Genomic DNA, 15,000 nt, shown 5'->3' on the forward strand with positions numbered 1-15,000 from the left:
GGAAAGTCTAGTCTAGTGACAGACTTGATGCACCCACATAAAATGGGCTTTGAAGATTCCATTCAAAATCCACAGTAACATGGACAGCCATCAGAAAACATTATTGTAAGTCCATAGAACGTGTTTGTATGATAAAGACCTCCTGGTCCAACAATACACCACATTCAGCGTAAATTTGCTATTGAGTACAGAATAACACTTTGAGTAACAAACTGTAACCAGACACTGGTGGTATTGTAGGCTACTGTCATTAAACCTATAGCGTTGGTATTAGCCTTCAGTAGTTGTGCAAATACAGAGTATATGTTTGTGGTCATGTAATAATAATCAGTGTTTTACACAGTATTCAGTGTTATATTTACAGTAAACATATTACAACCATGATGCTGTGTTAAAAATAAGGCCTACACACAAATGTAAGACTGCTACACATTCCAACAAATAAAGATACTGATCAATCAATGTGCCCTTACCTGGAAATACATAATATGATGATGATGATGATGATGATGATGATGATGACAATGATGATGATAAAGATTGTCCCTGATATGGCAGCAGTAAAAATATCCAATTCTGATGACTCTGGGTTACTTGAAGAAATGGTCAAGTTCCATTTTGTCTTTATATCTGTGGTGTTATAGTATGTAATTGAACATGTGTATATTCCCTCATCGGACACCTGCACATCAGATATCTGCAGTATCGTTGGAGTAGCAGGATCAACACTCATCCATTTGGAAGTGAAGTTTGTTGTGGTTTTGGTTTTGTTTTTTCCCAATTTTCCCCATACAAACACCTGGATTCCATCCTTTGCCCATTCGATTCTCACTGCATTATCAGATGAGTTACAGCGCAGCGTAACATTCTTACCCAGAGGTTTGTTGATTGAAACCAATTCATCTGCATCACAAAAAAAGGAAGATAATCATGATATGTCGTAACGAGTATTCCTCACAGTATATTAAATTCTTTCTGAAACACAGCTGGCCACAATCTAAAAGAGCACGGTATGAAATAACAGTGGTACCTCCACACGTAAGGTGCAGCATAATCACGCACAGACCCACATACTGAGGCTGAATCCTCTTCGCCATGGTAAGAGGTCCAGCACTGTCCATGAGAATGAGAATTATAGTTAATTTAGCGTTATCTGGGTGTATGCCAGAACATATATTGAAACGCAGCCGAGCAACCAAACAATAACAGAGGAACAGTACCTGTAGTGATGAGATTCCCTGTGACTACAGAGAAGAACTACTGTAACCCTCTGGGCTGCACCACTAGGACAGAAATGGCTGTCATTCACACCCACCATACAGCTCTCTGTACTGCACCCAAGAGGCCTGGGAGCATTTATTAGACAGGAAATAGTTAGCAGCTCAACAGCAATAAGTGCTCTGTCGGGTGACAAAGGCTTGATCTCTACTGGATGTTTTTACACGTACCTCAACATTTATTCGTTTGACAAACTATTGGTATTCAAAAGCTTGTTGAAACAACACCGTTCATGTACATTTTCTAAACAGCTCCCAGAGAGAACTTTTGAGCTTCCTGGCCACTACTTCACTGGGGGCCCCAAATTAAATAACTCTTGCACTCATATTGGTTTCAGCCTCACAGCACACCACACACAATAATGAACTAAGCCCCAGACTAAGGACTGCAGTGGGGCTCCTCACCATGGCGACCATGTCAGGGCCAGCACGAGACTTCAGAGTGACAGTGATGTCGATCAGTCCCACCAAGCTGCTAGACAGTCTGTGACAGGAAGTGGTGAGCAGCAGAGACTATGTGAGAGAGTGAGGAAGAGAGGAATTTGCACAGAGAATTGATCGACACTGCAGCCAACACTCTGAGGGAGTCAAAAATACACAGGAGACAAAAATAAATAGAAAACCCTTAGAATCACCACAGAGCAATTATAGTGTGCGTCACATCTTTGATTTAGTATCAAGGCTTGCACAGTAACATTAAGTTATTTTCTGTGTAAAATGCTTTTGAACATCCATTGCAGTGTAGAGTTTCTACCTGTCTAGGGACCATGGTGATGACATCATACACCATCATACATGTGCATCTGGATACCGTGGCAAAATGTAAACTAGATTAAGATGAAGCCATTTGTAGCCTTTAGTAACTGTACTTGACAACTCTAAACCTACATAGTGTAATAGAATTGTTCATGTACAATATTTATTATATTAACATAGATTATATATACAATGTTTGTTGTATACATAGCATGAAAGCTTGATAGTGAGCAAAAAGTCGGACGCCATACGGGTGGTTTTCAAATCTAGAGCAGTTAGTGGTCACTCAGCACAGGCCTCCACTGGAAAGGAACAAGCTGATGAAGCATGACAGAGTGGTGGGGAGGGGGTTTGAGAGGAGGAGTGTGTGTATGTGTGTGTGTGTGTGTGTGTGTGTGTGTGTGTGGGTGTGTGTGTGTGTGTGTGTGTGTGTGTGTGTGTGTGTGTGTGTGTGTATGTGTGTGTGTGTCTATGTGAGTGTGTTTGTGTGGGTGTAAGTAAGAGAGAGAGAGAGACAGACAGGGGGCCTCTTCTATCTCAAAGTTCAATGTATGCATGACTTTAATAAGGTGCTTTCCATAGGTACTGACATGTCAATGTATGCATGACTTTAATAAGGTGCTTTCCATAGGTACTGACATGTCAATGTATGCATGACTTTAATAAGGTGCTTTCCATAGGTACTGACATGTCAATGTATGCATGACTTTAATAAGGTGCTTTCCATAGGTACTGACATGTCAATGTATGCATGACTTAACCCTTGTATGTTGTGTTAATTTTTTTGTTACTCAGAAGGTGTTGTGGGTCTGGTGGACCCGCTCGATTTTTGGGTGTTTAATTCAACACAATCAAACAATTTTATGGTAAAATACTCAACAGATATTTACTTCATTCCAATTATAAGCAATATGAACAGCAAATATGTTTAGTATTTGCCCTTTAACTTTGTTGTATCACATTTATGAATTTAAGTGCTACCCGTTTTTTTTTTTTTTTTTTTTTTTTTACAAAATCAAGAAAATCAATTATAATCAAGATATCAGTGGACAAAATTCAACAAATTTACAAATGAAGCAAGGTTTTCCATAACTATTTGATTCATGTGAATTTCATTTGAAATCAGGTCAGTTTACATAGCACAACATGGGTGGATGGGGCACCAGCACTGTCCTCCTGAATCCTCCTCACGGTGGCTGCAGAGGCTGAGGTTCTTGGAACATGTTGTCTTCTCAGGATTTAAGGTTTCACCAGTGTCTTTCACAGTTCCTCAAGAAAAAGGCTTATCCTCTGGAGCTTCCCTCTCTTCCACTCCGGGTTCAGTGCCATCCAGGTGACAAAGGCGTTGTACGCCAAGATGTCCAATATGGTAAATAAAATCGCCAGTGGCCAGCGTAGGGTCCTCCTTTTGCAGCTGTAGGCAGACACCAGCTTGTCTATGTTGTCCACCCCTCCTTTTGTGGCATTATAATCCATGATCATCTCTGGTTTTTGATGCTCCAGGCCAGAGATTCTCCCATCCCAGTGCAGTGTACTCATGAATATCACATTCTTGCGTTTCTTTGGCACATAGGATACCAGGGACGTGTCAGCCGTGTGACATGTAATGGGTAGCCTTTGTAAACTTAAGTGTGCAGTATCACGAGTGTTGTGGATGTAAACAGTGTTGTAGTGGTATAATATAAGAGTGCTGTGATTGTGTGTACAAACGTAACCAATGAGCTGTAGTGTTACCGTAATTCACAGGTGTTTGATGTGACGTGTAGTAGGACTGCCCCATTGCCTTGTTTTCTTTCTCTCTCGGTCTGCTGTCCACTGATTGCTGTCCTCTCCCTCCGTTTTAGCTCCACCAATCCGTGAACCTCAGACGTGATTGAACGCAGTACTTAATGCAGACGGGAACTTATCCATAGGAGAGGCGTTTTGTGAAGGGAGCACCGGAATCCACGAGCGGCCTGGTTGCAATTGAGTGGCTACATCGTTAGATGTTGGTATAAAGGAGTTTTCCTCCGTGGCAATTGCGCCTCCCAAGCCAGCTCTGCTACAGGCTTGTATTCCGCCTGGAGAGTTTCTCTATCAGGCACGCAAGGGTCCTGTGCTTCCTCGCCTGTTTCAGGCTTCGACCTCCGAAGGTACTATGTATGGGTAACTGAGCATCGGAACCGGCCTAGCTGTTGTTATTCGGGCGTCATTGACGCTGCCGGTTTCCGTGAGTAGCCTGTGTGGTTGCCAGGTTTGTGACTGATCCTCCTTAGTCGCATTGGCAGTTTACCAATGGTTGCCAGACATTGAGTTTAGCTGCTATTTAGAACACCGCTGTTATTTATACTATTTATTGCCTGTACTTATTTATTGGGGACTAGTGGACTGCCCACTGTCCCTTGTTGGTATTTTTGTATCTGTTTTTACTGTTTGTAACATTAAATTGCAATTTATTAGACTATTGCCTATTGTGTGTGTGTTTTAACCAGCCACAAGCTTTAAACGAACCTGTGTGAACTTAATGCATATTTAATAACTGCCCTTCTGGGCTGGCGTAGTCGGCTACTTCACTATTCCCTAGTGATAAATCTTAGTGTAGGCCTTTTCGGCCCTTACATACACAAACTTGGAAAGAGTTGACAGGCCTGTTCTTTGTAGGCAGCAGTTGGGGTGGGAGTTCAGACCTGTTTTTCCTTATCGTTCCCACCATGGTCAGCTCCTGTCCCAGCTTGTACGATGTAAAAAAAATTGTAGCATGTGATGTTGTGTCCACTGAGTCCCTGAGCCATGTCCAGGACAACTCTCATTCCTTGATTTTTCTCAGGGCGTCCTCATCAGGTTACCCTATGTAGACTTGTAAGTTCCAAGCATATGAGGAAGTCGCATCACAGGCAGCCCAGATCTTTATACCATATTTTGCAAGTTGGTATATACTGTAATGTCTAAAGGGGCAGCGGCCCCTAAATGGCATCAGCGACAGGGGCAGAAACACAAAACTCTTACTCACACTTACTCACACACTCACTCAAACACACACACACACACACACACTTAGCCTACATACACACAAGGCCCACATACACACAAACACACATAAGCGTGCGCGCACACACACAAACACACACACTTACAGCAGGCCCACTCACATACATGTGCGCGCAAACACACACACACACACACCCACACACACACACACACACACACTTACAGCAGACCCAGACAGAAGGAGAACAGACTTTAGGTACACAGGACCTACAATTTCCACACTTTTATTTGCCCCGGGTCCAGTGGACCCGAACACCCTGAATGTAATACAAATGTGTAGGCGGGGGTTACGGTGTGCGGTCAATGAAAATTTTGTCTGATATATGTTCTTCGTAGAAAATGAGCCAAAGCCAATGAGTCTGAGTTTGAAAAAATAATTAATCATATTATTTTTGTTTGGATAAAAAATGAAAACGGGTCCCACAGACCCGAATACCATACAAGGGTTAAATAAGGTGCTTTCCATAGGTACTGACATGTCAATGTTTGCATGACTTAAGGTTAACAGGTGTTTGGTCATTACTGTATGAATCATGAATTAAATACTAGTAATCAAAATACAACATTAAATAAACTTGTTTCCTGAACCAATAAACCAGTGACCATGACTGATTATAAGAGCATGATCTTTCACTATGCTTTTCCTGAAACATTTTTGCATCTCTTTCACTGTCCCTGACTCTCCCTCTCTCTCTCTCTCTTCCTCTTCCTCTCTCTTTCTCTCTCTCTTTCTCTCTCTCACACACACACACACACACACACACACACACACACACACACAGAGAGAGAGAGAGAGAAAAAAAAACATACATGTACAGTCCATACACTAACACTCCTAGTGGATGTGGTATGGAAGGTCATTAAAGGTCAACTGGGGAATATATGCAAACCTTCCTGTTTTCTGTTATGGATGTTAACCCATATTAGACCGGCACAACATTCTGATGGAACTGGATATTGCTATTCTACTGTTGTAAGAGACATGAACTACGAGTAGCATTATTTTGTATCTGTAACTCATACCCTTGGATGTGTACTCTGTCTGTCTCACTAAGAGATATGTGGCACGGTGGCTCAGGTGCTTGCACTGCCGCTTCACAGCAAGAAGGGCATGGGTTCGATTCCCCCATGGGGCGCTGTTGGCTCTGGGGGGCAGGTCCTCCCCAGCCCTTCAGTGCTCAGGTGGGCTATCTCCCGGGCCTTTCTGTGTGGAGTTTGCATGTTCTCCCCGTGTTCACAAGGGGTTTCCTCCACTAAAAACCCCAACAGAAAAAACATGCAAAAGAACAGAACACTCTTTGTCGGTCCCTGACCAAGACAGACGCTTCACCTCACCTGGTCCCCGGGCGCTTAAAAAAAAAAAAAAGCTGTCCACTGCTCCTCGGGTCCTGGAGGAAGGACAGTCTGGGATGAATGCAGAAGATAAATTCACAAACAACCTCGTGTGTGTGGCCTCCATGTATTCACGTGTGTCGCTTGTGCGATTGAAGTTTGACAAAAAGACCTGAACAATTAGCATATGATCCGCTTCCACCCAGATAGCCTCCTTCCTGCTATCACCATTTGTCCTCTGTTATCACCCCCCTCGCCCCATAGGTGAACCCCTCCAACCCACTGTCTCCCCTTCCTGCCATCACTTATAGGGTGTGGTCTCCCCTCCCTTCCTGTATTCTTCTTGACTGAACGGTATAATTGCCAACATATTCTACAATCAGGAAGGCCAGTCTCTGAGCACCAGCTTAGAGCGAGTATCCATCCTGAAATAAATTCCAGAAGTGTCTATTAAGTGACTATGTCTTCTGGTCCATTCTTTAAGTTTGGCGTGCTCATTTCGATTCTATCAATGCCTGCGTTATGGATAAATGTGGGACATACATCAAAGCTTGTTCATACCAACACGACAAGGCAGGTTCATTGACGTGGTTTTATTAAAGGAAAGTGTGTCACTCAGATAACAACAGTAAATCAGACAATCAATAGCATAACACGCTAAAAATAACAAAAAATAAAATGTTTGAAAAGTGAATCGAATACGAAATGACTATTTGTGTGCCTTAAGTTGCTTGGCTGTGAAAATCACTGTTGTCATTTCATGGCCTTCATCTTCATGTTCTGTTTCAGCACCACTGGGAAGGTCTGGACCTTTGCTTCTCCTAAGACAGATGGGGTGAAATGCTGTAATGAACTGACATTGCCAATGTCATCATGAACTTTAAGAAGCACTAATGCACTAACAGTAACACAGAAAGGTGACCGTAAGCGGTCACATCAAACACATCAGGTTCCTTGGGGTGAAGAGAAACATTGTTGTGGTTTTCACTTGAGCAAAAGTGCAAGAGAGCTAGAAGCGCAGAAGTTTTTAGGCCTGTCAATTCACTGTATAACCCAGAAACTCATGGTGAACTAATCTCATCAATAAAAAACACAATAAGATAAACAATTAACTGTTTCTCATTGTGGAAAGTCTAGTCTAGTGACAGACTTGAGGCACCCACATGAAATGGGCTTTGAAGATTCCATTCAAAATCCACAGTAACATGGTTAGCCATCATAAAACATTATTGAATGTCCATAGAACGTGTTTGTGTGATAAAGACCTCCTGGTCCAACAATACACCACATTCAGTGTAAATATGCTTTTGAGTACAGTATAACACTTTGAGTAACGAACTGTAACTGTAACGGGAGCAAATGTCATTCATTTGAACACATGTTTGGGGGCGGGACAGCCGATATCGTTCTGTATGTTTGCTGTGTCGGTGTTTGTGTGACATCTCTCTACAGGTGTTCCTTATCTGCGGGCTGATTTGACCACCTACGGGATTGGCTGGGTAAAGGCATAAGAACAAACCAAGATCTCCTCTCAAGCTCGCACCCGACTACGGACGACAACGGTTTCTACACACGGAGGCGAGATCCGGAGCCAGCCGCCCTCTTCCCCGAGTCCTGGCTGATCGGTCAGCACGGTGCCTCCAAGCCCCACCAGATTGTTCAACGCACTCAACTCCACGCCATAAAGGGAAGTAGCCCCGCTATTGCTTTATGTGTGTAAGAACAACTGAAACCGTGATCATTACATTTTGTTGCGTTTAATTATACACCTCCTGCACTTCCCCAGCACACAGAAGAAGCAGACGCCATCAGCAGTGTGGACGACTACCCCGAGACGAACTATTGTTGGTGTGGATTATAGTTTCCTGTTTCCCCAGTCTGAGCTGGGCTGCTAACGCACGGTAGCCTGGATGCCAGACGAATTTAGCCACGCCCTCAAATTATTTGGTCGGGAAGTTCGGTCTGGTGTCGCTCCGTTGGGGAGAAATTATCTCCTCACAAAAATCTGTGAGGAGATATAGACCAATCAAATTGTCAGTGCGGGCTTTATACGATGATGGACAGATGATCAACCCTAACGTAATCAACCACGTCACCAAAGAGCTTTTGGGGTAAATTCGTTTTCAACAAACATGGCTGCCGTTGGAGAGCTGAAATGTGGAAATTCGAGTCTGTTTTAGAAGACATTGACAGCACATTCATTTTTAAAGAGGAACAGAGAAACGCGATCAAGGCATTTGTCGATCGAAAAGATGTTTTTGCCGTCCTTCCTACGGGATCCGGTAAAAGTTTAATGTATCAGCTGGCCCCATGGTCTACGTTATGGTCATACTACGTTGCTCTGATTGGTTGTAGGCCTATCCAATTGAGCGAAGAGGCCTTTTTTTTCCTAGTTCGGTTGAAACACGCCCCATAATCACAGCCCAACGGAGCGGTCTCAGACTCATATTCTGACTAGAATTATGAGTATGACATCGTCAGGCTAAACGCACGGGGGAACAACGACAGTGCCTCGTAGGCGTGGCCGACAGACTCGCATCTGTCCCTCAACCTCCTCCTGGACTTCGGTTGGCTAGGCCGTGGGTTGGGCCGTGAGTACTGTCGAACGGTGATTGGCCTTCGTATCCGTTCCCCGTTAGAGTAGGGAATTGTGTCTTTTAAATTGTGGTTAGACTTTCCACTGGCTGCCCGCAGTGTCACCATATTTATATCGATTATCTTCATACCTAGGGCTCTGTGTTGTCATACTGTGTGGTGATCTTACCTGTTGGCTCATTTAGCCTCCAGCTGTTTGCATGTTGCACATGCTATTATAGTGCCAGATTGTTTGCAGTTTTTGCACGTACGTTTGCAGTGTCATTGTTTACACGTTTGCACATACAGTTACAGTGTTGACCTTCCTTGTAATTTGCCCATAATGACTGCCGTGTTGTATTGTTTGCATGTTTTGCACAGACTGATCTCAGTGGGGATCACTGCTTAAACTTTGCACATCTTGACGTTTACCACTATAGAGTTACCACATGGTCGGTTAGATTACTATAGCCCTCTTTACAGGTTTGCAGATAATACCCATTTCCACTGCCGGCGCCTAGTCTAGCCACCCTGTTCTAACTGTGAATTGATGAGTTGTTTTTTTGTGTTATTTCCTCTGCTAGTATTTTATAGGATGACAGTTTCCTGTTTTAAACTTTGTTAATACCAATAAAACCGTTTTCATAAATACATTGTTGGTATTGTTGTGTATTCAAGGGTCTAACGTTTTTAACCTGTCCGGTTACATAACCAGACACTGGTGGTTTTGTAGGCTACTGTCATTAAACCTATAGCGTTGGTGTTAGCATTCAGTGGTTGTGCAAATACAGAGAATAAGTGTGTGGTTATGTAATAATAATCAGTGTGTAACACAGTATTCAGTGGTATATCTACAGTATACATGTTACAACAATGATGCTGTGTTATAAATAAGGCCTACACACATATATAAGACTGCTACATATTCCAACAAATCAAGATACTGATCAACCAAAGTGCACTTACCTGTAAATACATAATATGATGATGATGATGACAGTGATTGACCCTGATATAGCACCAATACTGATAAGGATCCATTTTGATGGATCTGGGATACCTGATGAAATGGTCAAGTTCCATTTTTTCTTAATCACTGTCTGACCTGTAGTAACTGTACATGTGTATATTCCCTCATCAGACACCTGCACATTAGATATCTGCAGTATCATTGGGGTAGCAGGATCAACACATCCTTTCGGAAGTGAAGTTTGTTTTGTTTTTTTCCAATATCGGACTATGTAAAAACACCTGGATTCCATCCTTTGCCCATTCAATTCTCCATACATAATCAGATGAGTTGCAGTGCAGCCTAACATTCACACCCAGAGGGTTGTTGATTGAAATCAATTAATCTGCATCACGAACAAGAGAAAACAGAGGTAATCATGGTATGTCGTGATGAGTATTCCTCACAATATATTATATTCTTCCTAAAACACAGCTGGCCACAGTCTAAAAGAGCACGGTATGAAATAACAGTGGTACCTCCATACGTAAGGTGCAGCATAATCACGCACAGACCCAGATACTCAGGCTGAATCCTCTTCGCCATGGTAGAGTCCAGCACTGTCCATGAGAATGATGATTATAGTTAATTTAGCGATATCTAGGTATATGCCAGAACATATATTGGTGCGCAGCCGAACAACCAAACAATAACAGAGGAACAGTACCTGTAGTGATGAAACTGGTTAGGCCAATCCCTCGCTCAGTGGATTCTACTACATTACTGAAACATCGAGAACAAGTGGATACCAAATCCGGTGAAAACTCACTATCGATGGCCTATGCCATGAACAAGGTGAACAACAACAACCTGTAGTGATGAGATTCCCTGTGACTACAGAGAAGAACTACTGTAACCCTCTGGGCTGCACCACTAGGAAAGAAATGGCTGTCATTCACACCCACCATACAGCTCTCTGTACTGCACACAAGAGGCCTGGGAGCATTTATTAGACAGGAAATAGTTAGCAGCTCAACAGGGAAATGTGCTCTGTAGGGTGACAAAGGCTCGATCTTCACCGGATGTTTTTACACGTACCTTTACATTTATTAATTTGACAAACTATCGGTATGCAGAAGCTTGTTGAAACAGCAGCGTTCACGTACATTTTTAAAACAGCTCACAGAGAGAGCTTTTGAGCCTTGTATCACAAACAGATAATACATACATAGGATAATGATCTTTATTTAGTTTCACAGTTCCTGGCCACTATGTCACGGAGGGCCCCAAATGAAATATCTTGCACTCATATTGGTTTCAGCCTCACAGCACACCACACACAATAATGAACTAAGCCCCAGACTAAGGACTGCAGTGGGGCTCCTCACCATGGCGACCATGTCAGGGCCAGCACGAGCCGTCAGAGTGACAGTGATGTCGATCAGTCCCACCAAGCTGCTTTGCATCTGTGAGAAAGTGGTTAGCACTGCATAACAGGAACCAGTGATGGGTTTTGAAACAATGGTTTGACGTTGTGAAATGTATCATTCTTCATTACATCATAGTATGCATCAAGCAAATTTTAAATATTCCGAGTGACAAGTGGCAAAGCCCATTTATCTCTATTAGCAAAAACCAGCATTGTATGTGTGTCACTGAACCACACGAATGGAGCAAACTAACCAGCATGCCCCCTCCTCTCCACCCTACTCTACAGTCTGACATTTAGACTTCATTGTCTGGCCCACCCTTTCTGATGCGATGGGCCATCAAGTCGCCCAGTTAGAGATGGCTTGCTGCTTGGTGGTTTACTTTCATCAGCCTCGTGTCCTTATTCTTAACACTGCATGCTATTTTTTAGACAGGGATTGTTGGGTACGTGTGTGTCTCTAGGAGTGTGTGAGTGTGTGTGTGTGTGTGTTTATGTGTGCGTGTGTCTATGTGTGGGTTTGTGTGTGCGTGCGTGCGTGTGTGTGTGTGTGTGCGCGCGTGTTTGTGTGTCTGCGTCTTTCTGACATTTAGACTCCATTGTCTGGCCCACCCTTTGTGAAGAGGAGTGATGAACTTGTGCAGAGAAGGACTGTGAGGTCACATGTAGTGTGACACGTTTTGTTCTCTGAATGTACAAACGTGTGATGCTGGGTGAGAAACAGCTAGAGGGGCTTTGCACAAATACGGTTTTGGTTGGAAACTATGACATGTAATCGCAAAAGGGCATCAAACCCATAATCCTGGTGTTGTTAGCACCTTGCTTTAACATTTGCTCTACACAATCCATATAATATATAAATACATACATTACAACGTATATATGTACTTCTCATTGACTTCTACAAGAAGTCATGAAAAATGCACAAATAACTGTGCTAAAGCTAACCCTATTGAGCAAGACAGTGAGCAAAAAGCAGCCATACAATTCAATTCAATTCAATTCAATTCAATTCAATTCAAGTGTTTTATTTGTCACATACAACGAATGTAGTGAAATGTAAAAGGGTCTACGCTCCACACTGTGCAAAAATAAAATAAAATAAAATAAAATAAAATTAATAAATAAAAATAAGGAAAGAGTGCGGAATTTAGAAATTTGAGATCAAGTGTCTCACTGGTAAAAACTCCTCCTAAGTCTCTCAGTCCTTGAATTTAGACTGCGTAGGCGTCTACCCGACGGCAACAGGGTGAAGAGGCTGGCATTGGGGTGTGAGTCATCCCTCATGATATTTCTTGCCCTCGACTCCACCCTCTTATGGTAAATATCATGCACGGTGGGTAGGGACGCTCTGATAGTCCGCTCGGCTGAGCGCACCACCCTCTGAAGGTTGGCCTGGTCTTGGGCGGTACAGCTTCCGTACCAGACGGAGATGCATCCTGTGAGGACGCTCTCCACAGCTGAGGAGTACGTACCATACGTGTGGTTTTCAAATCTAGAGCAGTCAGTGGTCACTCAGCACAGGCCTCCACTGGAAAGGAACAAGCTGATGAAACATGACAGAGTGGTAGGGAGGGGGTTGGAGAGGATGAGTGTGTGTGTGTGTGTGAGTGTGTGTGTTTGTGTGTGTGTGTGTGTGTGTGTGTGTGTGTGTGTGTGTGTGTGTGTTTGCATGTGTGTGTGTGTGTGTGTGTGTGTGTGTGTTTGTGTGTGTGTGTGTGTGTGTGTGTGTGTGTGTGTTTGTGTGTGAGTGTGTGTGTGTGTGTGTGTAAGAGAGATAGACAGAGAGAGAGAGAGAGAGTGTGTTTGTATGTGTGAGTTTAGGTGTGAGACAGAGAGTGTATGTCTGTGAGGTTAAGTGTTTGTGTGTGTGTGTGTGAGAGAGAGAGAGTGTGTGTGTGCCTGTGTCTGTGTATGTGTGTGTGTGTGTGTGTATATATGTGTGTGTGTGTGTGTGTGTCTGTGTGTGTATGTGTGTGTGAGAGAGAGAGAGAAAGAGAGAGAGATACGACCTCGTTGCTCAACCCCTTGATCACACCACAGAGAGGGGGGATGGAAAAGAGAGAGACAGGGGGCCTCTTCTATCTCAATGTTCAATGTATGAAAGACATACGTAGATAAGGTGCTTTCCATAGGTACTGACATGTCAATGTATGCATGACCTAGATGAGGTGCTTTTCTATCGGTTTTGACATGTCAATGTATGCATGGTTTAGATAAGGTGCTTTCCATACGTACTGACATGTCAATGTATGCATGACTTCAATGAGGTGCTTTCCATAGGTACTGACATGTCTGAGAACATAATTGGCTGACATACCTACCTAACTTGTCTTTACCCACTAAGCTCTGCAGTCTTTGGCCATTTGAAAATATATATTAAGTATGTTGATCCAAATAAGGTAACAGGTGGTTGGTTATTATTGTATGAATCATGAATTAAATACCAGTAATTAAAATACAACGTTGAATAACCTTGTTTAATGAATTATTAAACCAGTGTGATTATGACTGATTATAAGAGCATGATCCATCACTATGCTGCTGCTAAAACATTTCTGCATCACTTTCTCTATCCCTGACTCTTTCTCTGTCTCTCTCGCTTACCCTCTCTCCTCTTATTTTCTCTCTCTCTCTCTCTCTCTCTCTCTCTCTCTCTCTCACACACACACACACACACACACACACACATAGAGAGAGAGAGAGAGAGAGAGAGAGAGAGAGAGAGAGAAATACATGTACAGTCCTTCCACTAACACTCCTAGTGGGCAGTTATGGAAGGTCATTAAAGCTCAACTGGGGAACACATGCAAACCTTCCTGTTTCCTGTTATGGATCTTAACCCATATTAGACCAGCGTGACATGCCTACGTTATGGATAAATGTGTGACATTATCACAGCTTGTTCACACCAACAGATGGCCCGGCAGGTTCATTGATGTGGTTTTATTAAAAGGAAAGTGTGTCACTCAGATAACAACAGTAAATCAGACAATTAATAGCATAACATGCTAAAAAGAACTCAAAATAAAATGGTTGAAAAGTGAATCGAATACGAAATGACTATTTGTGTGCCTTAAGTTGCTTGGCTGTGAAAATCACTGTTGTAATTTCATCGCCTTCATCTTTATGTTCTGTTTCAGCAACACTGGGAAGGTCTGGACCTTTGCTTCTCCTAAGACAGATGGGGTGAAATGCTGTAATGAAGTGACATTGCCAATGTCATCATGAACTTTAAGAAGCACTAATGCACTAACACTAACACAGAAAAGTAACCGTGAGCGGTCACATGTAACACATCAAGTTCCTTGGACTGAAGAGAAACATTGTTGTGGTTTTCAGTTGACCAAAGTGCAAAGGTGCTAAATGCGCAGAGAACAGTTCAACACCACGATCAAAAGAGAAGTTTTGAGGCCTGTCAATTCACTGTATAAACCAGAAACAACTTGCAATACTGATCAATAAAAAACACATTAAGATAAAATAAGTTAACAATGATCTATTTCTCCTCCTTGTGGAAATTCTAGTCTAGTGACAGACTTGATGCACCCTCATAAAATAGGCCTTGAAGATTCCATTCAAAATCCACAGTAACATGGACAGCCATCAGAACACATTATTTCCATTAAGTCCATAGAACGTGTTTTTGTGATAAA

The 15,000-nt window shown here is 42.7% G+C and overlaps 1 pseudogene; it reads right to left on the reverse strand.

The window, feature by feature from the left end:
- Positions 1-3,293: 3,293 nt before the first annotated feature.
- The window catches only part of LOC116222825, a 35,026-nt pseudogene continuing 23,319 nt past the window's right edge, over positions 3,294-15,000 (reverse strand).

This window comes from Clupea harengus, chromosome 2, assembly GCF_900700415.2.
Source record: "Clupea harengus chromosome 2, Ch_v2.0.2, whole genome shotgun sequence".
In the NCBI taxonomy this organism is placed as follows: Eukaryota; Metazoa; Chordata; class Actinopteri; order Clupeiformes; family Clupeidae; genus Clupea; species Clupea harengus.